The 9,736-nt window shown below is 36.4% G+C and overlaps 1 pseudogene; it reads left to right on the top strand.

Annotated features, from left to right (window-relative positions):
- Positions 1-461: 461 nt before the first annotated feature.
- Positions 462-2,620, top strand: LOC102275196 (U3 small nucleolar ribonucleoprotein protein MPP10 pseudogene; annotated as a pseudogene).
- The last annotated feature ends 7,116 nt before the right edge of the window (positions 2,621-9,736 follow it).

Below are 9,736 nucleotides of genomic sequence, written 5' to 3'. Positions count from 1 at the left end.
ACATTTATTTCTTTTAGTTCTGGAGGCTGGAAGTTCAGGATCAAGGCACCAGCATGGTAGCCTTTTGATGATGGTTCCCTTCCTGGTTCATAGCTGGTGCCTTGTTGCTATGTTCTCATGTGGTGTAAGGAGCAAGGGATCTCTTAGAAGCCTGTTTTATAAAGACATGAATCCCATTCATGAAGGGTGAAACCCTCATTGCCAATCTCCACTCAGAGATCTTAGCTACTAATACCATCATCTTTGGAAGTTGGGATTTCAACGTATGAATTTGGTGGGGCAAGTCAGACACAGACATTCAGACTAGAGTAGTTCCTTTCCTCCTACTATATTTGGTGTTTATTCTGTTATTTTAACTTTTTAAATTGAATTAATAGTTCAGTACTTTTTCAGTTTTTTTTAAATTTCAAAAATGGGTTCAGCACTTCCTTTGCATGCAGCATTGTGTCCCGAGGGGCAGTTAGCCATGGCCCGGCCAGCCTGGCATTGGCGGACCCTGGAGCGGTGCCTGAGGGAGGTCGGTAAAGCCACTGACAGCCCAGAGTGTTTCCTCACCATTCAAGATGAACTGGCATCAAAGTATACTTCTTTAACAAAAGTACTTTATGACTTTAATAAAGTACTAGAGAATGACAGGAAACATGGGAGTCCTTTAGAAAAATTGATGATAAATAATTTCGATGATGAGCAGATTTGGCAACAGTTGGAACTGCAAAATGAACCAATTTTACAGCACTTCCAGAGTGCAGTTAGTGAAACCATTGAAGATGAAGACATCAGTCTTCTCCCAGAGAGTGAAGAGCAGGAGTGTGAAGAGGATATGATGGAGCTGGAGGCTGCTGGCCAGGAGGACCTGGAACAAGATTTAGAGGAGGAGGAGGTGGAGGAAGCAGAGGAGGTGGAAGTGTCAGACCTGAGTGGTGATGATCCTGAAGCAGATGAGAGAGCCAAAAACTCAAGCAAATTGGATCTGAGGAAAAGCCCAGATTTCAGCGATGAGGACTCTGATCTTGATTTTGATATCAGCAAACTGGAACGTCAGAGCAAGGTGCAAAGCAGAGTGCCTAGGAAACCAACGAGAAGTCCATAGTAGATGATAAATTCTTCAAGCTCTCTGAGATGGAGACCTTTTTAGAAAACATGGAAAAAGAAGAGGAACAAAGAGATGACCAAGAGGAAGATGATATTGATTTTTCTGAAGATGTGGATTCCAATGAAGATGAAGGAGGACTGTTTGGAGGCCAGGATCTTAAGTCAGGTAAAAGTTCCAGAAACCTGAAATACAAAGATTTCTTTGATCCAGTTGAAAGTGATGAAGACATAGCAAGTGTCCATGATGATGGGAATGAACTGGCTTCAAATGAAGAGGAAGAGATTGCTGAAGGAGAAGAAAGCATTTCTGAGACGGATGAAGATGATGACCTTGAAGAAAGTGGAGACAGTAAACAACGTAAAGAAACCTCGAAAAGAGTGACCTTTGCTCTGCCCAATGATGAGGACACTGAAGATACAAATGTCTTAAATGTACAGAAAGACTCTGATGAAGTAAAATCCTCTTTTGAAAAAAGACAAGAAAAGATGAATGAAAAAATTGCATCTTTGGAAAAAGAGTTGTTGGAGAAGAAACCTTGGCAGCTTCAAGGAGAAGTGACAGCGCAGAAGCGGCCCGAGAACAGCCTCCTGGAAGAGACCCTGCACTTCGACCACGCCCTGCGCATGGCACCTGTGATCACAGAGGAAACCACTCTCCAACTAGAGGATATCATTAAGCAGAGGATAAAAGATCAGGCTTGGGATGATGTCGTACGCAAAGAAAAGCCTAAAGAGGATGCATTTGAGTATAAAAAGCGTTTAACACTGGACTACGAAAAGAGTAAATTGAGCCTTGCTGAAATTTACGAACAGGAGTACATCAAACTCAACCAGCAAAAAACAGCAGAGGAAGAAAATCCAGAGCATGTAGAAATCCAGAAGATGATGGACTCCCTCTTCTTAAAGTTGGATGTGCTCTCAAACTTCCACTTCATCCCCAAGCCACCTGTTCCAGAAATTAAAGTGGTATCAAATCTGCCCGCTGTCACCATGGAGGAGGTTGCCCCTGTGAGTGTCAGTGACGCAGCCCTCCTGGCCCCAGAGGAGGTCAAGGAGAAAAATAAAGCTGGAGATATAAAAACAGCTGCTGAGAAAACAGCTACAGACAAGAAACGAGAAAGGAGGAAAAAGAAATATCAAAAGCATTTGAAAATAAAGGAGAAAGAAAAGCGGAGAAGACTTCTTGAAAAGAATAACCCAGACCAGGCAGGGAGATACACCAAAGCAGTAGCCTCTGAGAAGCTGAAACAGCTGACCAAGACGGGAAAAGCCTCTCTGCTAAAGGATGAAGGTAAAGACAAAGCCTTAAAATCATCTCAGGCATTCTTTTCTAAATTACAAGATCAAGTGAAAATGCAAATCAGCAATGCAAAGAAAACTGAGAAGAAAAAGAAGAAAAACCAGGATATATCGGTTCATAAATTAAAGCTGTAATATATTTTGCATATAATGTAAATACTATTTACATGTGTAAGCTTATATTCTGTCATGGTTCAGTTTTGTAATAAAATTTTTGAGAACTTTTCTTCAAAAAAAAAAATGGGTTCAAAGACTAAATTTTTCCTTTAAGGACAATTTTAACTACCTTAATACATTTTAAAATATTCAGTTTTTAAATTGTTATTCACTTTTAGGTTCTTTATAGTTTCTATTATGATTACTTCTTTAATTTTTTTTTAAATTTGATCAATCTGAAGTTTTTTTCTGGTGTATTTTAAGTAAATTTCATTGTGCTTAGAAAATTTTTTTCCAGTTCTTAGGCTCTTTGTGTGTGTGTGTGTGTGTGTGTGTGAGAGAGAGAGAGAGAGGGAGAGAGTCTTGTTTCATAAAACATAGCTTAGCATATGGACAATTTCCATAGAAACCCCTTTATGCTAAAGAAAAATGTAGTTTACAACATTGAATATGTGGTTCTATACAAATCCATTGATCAATCTGGCTAATGTATGGTTCAGATTTTCTCTATATTAGCTGATCTCTTTTTTATTTGATCAACCTACTGATTACTGAGATCTGCCCGCCATGATGATAGATTTATCAATTTCCTCCTATATTTATGGTGATATTTGCCTTATTTCAAAGCTATATTATTCTGTAGCAACAGATTTCAAATTGATATACCTTTTTGGTAAACTGGATTCTTTATCAATGCCTTTGGCTTTAAGTTTTATTTGTCCGAAAGAAACTGTAGCTTCATTTTGGATAGTATTTGCCTGGCACATAATTTCTCATCCTTTCTCTTTTTATGATATGTATATGTAACTTGTAAGCAGTATAGAACCAGAAATGTAAAAATTTTTGAGACTAATTTCCTTTTAATGAATAAGCTTAATTCATTTAAATTATTTGGATTACTAAATTTAATTTAACTTTATCCATATCACCATATTTGTGTTCTCCATTTACAGTGCATTTTTTGTTTCATTTTTCTTGTTTAAGATTAAAAAACTGTTGTATTTTTCCTTTTTTATTTTCTATGTGTTTGGTAGTTTTATACTTTTATTTTCAAGTTGTTAATGGCACTGTTAAAATCTCAATGTACATATGAATTATAAAACTAATCAATGTCTTGACCCCATCGTATATCAAAATGAGTAGCTTAAAAGGCTTTAACTCAAATAATCCATTTCCCAAATATCATTGTACTATCTGGTATTGTAATATGACTTTTATAATCCTACAAATTATCTATTATCTATCTATCTATCTATCTGTGTTGACACATTTATCCACATGTTTACAACCACATTTTGCTTGTCAGTGTAACTTTCATGGTAGACCTTTCTTTTAGGACCATTTTCTTTCTTCTCTTAGTACATCCTGTAGGTTTTCATTTAATGAAGATCTATTAGGTGGTGAAATTCCTCAGGATCATTCTTTCTTTTCTTTTTTTTAAGCCTGAAGGATTTTTATTTTGCCTTCACTTTGGAAGGACAGCCTTTTCTGGATATACAATTTTAGGTTGACAGGTGTTTTCTGACAAGTCTTTGAATATAGTTTGCTGTTAGTTTCTGTTGGTGCCAATGAGAAAGTAGCTGTCAGCGTAAATATAGTCTTTTTGCGGTCTTTTCTTTCTTTTCTCTTGGTCTCCTTGGAAAACGTTGTCTTTGGTGTCTATAATTTACCATCATTCATCTAGCAAAGGATTTCTTTTGATTAAACTACGTGGTGTCTGTGTACCAACTCTGATGATTCAAATCTTTCATCCCTTTTGAATATTCTCAGCCGTTAACTCTCCAAGTATTGCTTTTTGCCCAGACTCTTCTTGTCTTCTGTAACTCTTATCACAAATGTGATTTTCCCATCTGTTCTCTATGTTTTTTATTCATTCTTCCATATTTTTCATTTCTTTGGTTCTTGTTGTATTCCATAATATTTTATTATTCTTTATCAAAACAGATGTTGAAAAAATGTAAAAAGAAACATGTGCTTTTCACTGACACTTTCACTAAAGCATTGTTGTAATGGTGAAAGAATCAGAACAGACTGAATGCTATCACTAGAGTGCTGGTTGTCTAGCATAAGTTCATATAACAGAGTACCAAGTAGTTTTATAAAAGGATGTCAAACAGCTCTCTATATTGCTATGAAGTTGTAAGTCCAAATAAAAGTGAACAAATTTTAACAATGATGAACTTATGTCAGTATAATATTTTAAAGATTATATGTTGCTTCATTAAAAAAAAAAAACCAAAATTCTTGTCTTAAACCAAGAATTATGCATTATTTTCTATGTTCTGATGGGCTTACTGGGTGATTCTATTACTCATTTTGTCCATGAATTGTTACATGGCAATGGAGAGCTTTGAGCTCACTCCCATGTATTAGCCTCAGTTGGTATGGCTAAAAGCAAGGAAGCTTTACTTTAAAGTGAAGAAATAAAAAAGAAATAAAAATGAAAAAGTTAAAAATGATTTTCTTTTAAGAAGCAAGAAAGATTTACAAGATTATTAGGACCAAAAAGACTCAAGAGTCAACTTGAAAAAGTTATCACTGGCCAAAATTAGGACAATTTGATAATAAGAAAAATAAATGTATTAAATTAAAATATATCAAATAATAATAATAATTTATAAAACAATAGTGTCTTTGGATAGCTTTGGAGATCCAATGCATTGTTTTGAAAACTGGTGAATAAAGGAATAGAATCAACCTTTTATGCTGCATTTCCTTTGCGGATTACATCTCAAGGTTGATGAGAGCATTCTCTTTATAGATGCTTTTTAGCAAATAAATGAAGAAAGAATGATTCAATTGAGAATCATCATATTTCAGCCTCTACTGAAATAAAGTATCCAGGCAATAGTTATTAATTATTCACATCAATAAAGAGACAAACAGATATTACATATCTCTTGATAGAAGTGTGTGATATCACCCATAAAACATTATTGCTAAAACAAAAACAGACTTTTGAATTGATAGTTTAGATCTAACTACTGATTAACAGCATATACAAGAAATAGAAGAAATATTAAGTAACACCACAGACGGTCAGTCAATAATATTCAGTTTGTAATAAACTATATGAAATAAATGGCCCAGTTGCTTCAATAAACAGATTATAAGGAAAAGGAAAAAATGATGAAAGAGCAATCTGTCAATTAAAATTAACAGATGTAAAAACAAGGGGAGTGTATGGATCTCATTAGAATCCTGATAAAAACAAATCATGAAACAACATTATTAAACAATTGAAGAAAGGAAATATTTTTAATGGTGACAGTGATATTGTGGTTATATATTTTAAGGACTATCTTTTACAGTTAAATACAAAAATGTTTATAGATTAAATGATACCTGAAATTTACTTCAAAATCCAGTAGGATATTGGGAGTTTTGGGGAGGAGCTGTAGATAAGAGTGGATATCAGTTGATCACTGCTGAATATTATTGCTGGGCAAATGGAGATTTATTATTATTTGTCATATTATCCTCTCTACTTTTGTATATGTTTGAAGTTTTGATTTTTAAAAAAGTGAAAAAAAAAAGAAAAAAAAAAAAAGTGATGCTGAGAAGAGGAAAATAGTTTTCCATGGTGAATTTTGGCTCTGAACAGAGATATGAATAAAACTACTGTAGAGCAGAGAAGGAAAAAAAAAAACTGATAAATTTTTATGGTTTCATCTCTCTGTTACCAGCTCATATTTTGATTGCCTATTTCATTTCTTTAAACATATTAAATCTTTTTAAAAATTGCATTCTGTTTTTGATAACTATAATAAATTTAATATTTGGGAATCTAAGTCTACTCTTTTGTTTTGGTGACTTAAGATTTCAAAACCTCACTTGTTTTTAAAAATCACTTAATCAGGAAAAGAAGTTAGAATTATACCAGTTTATAGAAAAATATTGAAAACAAAATAAGGTGGCTTTAAAGTCAGAAAAAGTGAGGCTACAAGTTCATCACTTACCATTTGAACTTGGACATATTAATTTTCTTACACCTGAGTTTCCTCATCTATAAAACATAGTAGTAATGCCTAGTTCAGAGAATTCCTATGAGAGTTAGTAAATAATTCATGGAAAATACCACCATACCTGACATGCTTAAGCACTCTAAACATGGTAGCTTTATATATATATATATATATATATATGTTTCCTGAATTGAGGAGGAACATAGATAAATATCATCTTTGGGTGTAAAACCATCAAAGAATTTTTTCTTCATTTATACCCATCTCACACCTAGCATGTAGACTTGAAATCAAATAATGCTGTATTTAAAAGTGGGCTGGATTATACAACTGACAACAAATGTTCTTAAAAACCATATCTAACATTGTGAACCAAAAACATTGTGTAGCAGAAATGAAATATACGTGTTCTTCTCATTAACCTTTCTTAAGTAGATCACTTAATTTTGGGGGGAGAACTAGAAGTCATGGGTTTGCAAAAAAGTACTAATGAATTGGCCATGAGTGTTTTCATCCTTGCTACAAATGATTTAATTCAGGGCATGGGTAGAGTATATTGTTGGTTTCTGAAAGATCATCTTACTTATGGTCATCAGAAGTTAAATCATTGTGTAGTTTTATTTATTTAAAATTAGAGCTTTATGTTATATTCCTGGGTCGGAAGATCCCCTGGAGAAGGGAATGGCTATCACTCCAGCATTCTTGTTTGAAGAATTCCATGGACAGAGGAGTCAGAGTAACTTGACTCAGTCATGTCTGGATATGACTGATGTGACTTCATTCTTACACTAAAGGACTACAGAGAAAAATGATTCCGTTATTAACCTTTCAGTACACCAAAGTTGGTTCCCCAATGCTGCCTTGGCATCCGAAGAAACATTTCTGCATATATTCCACAGAAACAGCACAGGAAGAATTTACTACTTTGAAATGTGCTTTGTATGAGGCACACCACTGACTCCAAAGACTACTTTTTAGACTCTCAAGGGCAAGTCTCTTATTTTTGGTTAAATCAAAAGTTTCATCTACAAAGAAGAAAATATGAAGAATGGCAGTTCCTTTCCATTTGTCATGCTCAGTAACAATTTTGCTGAAGGATTCATGCAACAGAATCTAGCAAATTATAAATCAAGTTTTGTCAGAAGGCTTGCAAGATATCTTACTCTTGTGAGTAAGAATATTAAAACTGGAATGACTCTAAGTGAAACAGTAATTTGAGTTCAGACATATTGTTGTATGTGTTGCTGCTGCTGCTAAGTCGCTTCAGTCGTGTCCGACTCTGTGCGACTCCATGGACGGCAGCCCACCAGGCTCCCCTGTCCCTGGGATTCTCCAGGCAAGAACACTGGAGTGGGTTGCCATTTCCTTCTCCAATGCATGAAAGTGAAAAGTGAAAAGTGAAAGTGAAGTCCCTCAGTCATATCTGACTCTTAGCGACCCCATGGACTGCAGCCTACCAGGTTCCTCCATCCATGGGATTTTCCAGGCAAGAGTACTGGAGTGGGGTGCCATTGCCTTCTCCGGTTGTATGTGTTACTAACATGAAATTCATTCTACCCACCAGCTGTTTTGCCCTTTTTCCCTTTAGAAGCCTAAGATTCTGTGCTGTGCTGGGCTTAGTCACTTCATTGTGTCTGACTCTTTGTGACCCTATGTACTGCAGCCCGCCGACTTCTCTATCCATGGGGATTCTCCAGGCAAGAATACTGGAGAGGGTTGCGATGCCCCCCTCCAGGGGAACTTCCTGACCCAGGGGTCGAACCCAGGTCTCCTGCATCACAGGCAGATTCTTTACCATCTGAGTCACCAGGGAAGCCCAAGAATACTGGAGTAGATAGCCTATCCCTTCTCCAGGGGATCTTCCTGACCCAGGAATTGAATTGGAGTCTCCTGCATTGCAGGTAGATTCTTTATCCCTTGAGCTACCAGGGAAGCCCAAGATTATATTTGGATCCAAATAATTTTTACTATGTCTCCTTTATTTGTTTATGCTGAAACAGACAGGAAAGTCAAATAGTTCAGGTATATTTTTCTTGTTATTCATTCAATTTACAATATTGATTATGTACATTAGCTGTGCATAGGACCAGAGAATATTCTAGCAAAATACATGGGGCTACAGTGACATCCAAGTACACAAATGTGGAAAAGTATAAGCAGTCATGAGTACATGGCATTCCAGGTATAGATGCAGCATCTTCTGTCTCTGTCCACTAATCCTGATAAGCCAGTTAAAATGAAGCCTAACTTTAAAAAAATCTTCCATGTATTTAAAATGACTTTCAAGACTGACCTTTATGTTAATGTTTACTGGAGTTTGCCTGTTTGCTGCTGCTTCTGCTAAGTCACTTCAGTTGTCTCTGATTCTGTGTGACCCCATAGACAGCAGCCCATGAGGCTCCCCCATCCCTGGGATTCCCCAGGCAAGAGCACTGGAGTGGGTAGCCATTTCCTTCTCCAATGCATGAAAGCGAAAAGTAAAAGTGAAGTCACTCTTTGGGAGACAGACAAATCAGGAAGACCAGATTTTGCGGGGCAGGGGGTCTCTAAGCAATTGGAAGCTACACAGTGATTCATGGATATGGCCTCAGAAAGAGATAGTTTCATCATCTGGGGCTTTTATGAAAAATGTGGTTAAAAAACCAAAACAAATGCTGCTGCTGCTGCTAAGTCGCTTCAGTCGTGTCCGACTCTGTGCGACTCCATAGACGGCAGCCCACCAGGTGCCCCCGTCCCTGGGATTCTCCAGGCAGTGTATGCTTATTTATGTGTGTGTGTATAGGCGTGATCCTCTATTCTTTATCCCACCAAGAAAAGCTAGGGCAGAATTGTCAAGCTTCTCTCCTATATAGTACTCATCACTTTGAATTACTTCCTTTCATAACATTTCTGTCTTTTAAAACTATCCTGTTTGAAAATAGAAAATGCCTTTGTCTGGTGACAGAGGGAGTAGCTAGGGAATTTGGGATTGAGATGTACACACTACTATATTTAAAATGGGTAACCAACAAGAACCTGCTGTATAGCACAGGGAATCCTGCTCAATATTATGTAACAACCTAAACCTGAAAAGAATTTGAAAAAAGAATCAGATCAGTTCAGTCACTCAGTCGTGTCTGACTCTGCAACTCCATGGAGGAGCACGCCAGGCTTCCCTGTCCTTCACCAACTCCCAGAGCTTGCTCAAACTCATGTCCATCAGCCTGGTGATGCCATCCAAGCAT

Source organism: Bos mutus, chromosome 4 (genome assembly GCF_027580195.1).
Source record: "Bos mutus isolate GX-2022 chromosome 4, NWIPB_WYAK_1.1, whole genome shotgun sequence".
NCBI classification, from domain to species: Eukaryota; Metazoa; Chordata; class Mammalia; order Artiodactyla; family Bovidae; genus Bos; species Bos mutus.
This window is presented reverse-complemented; position numbering and strand designations above follow the sequence as displayed.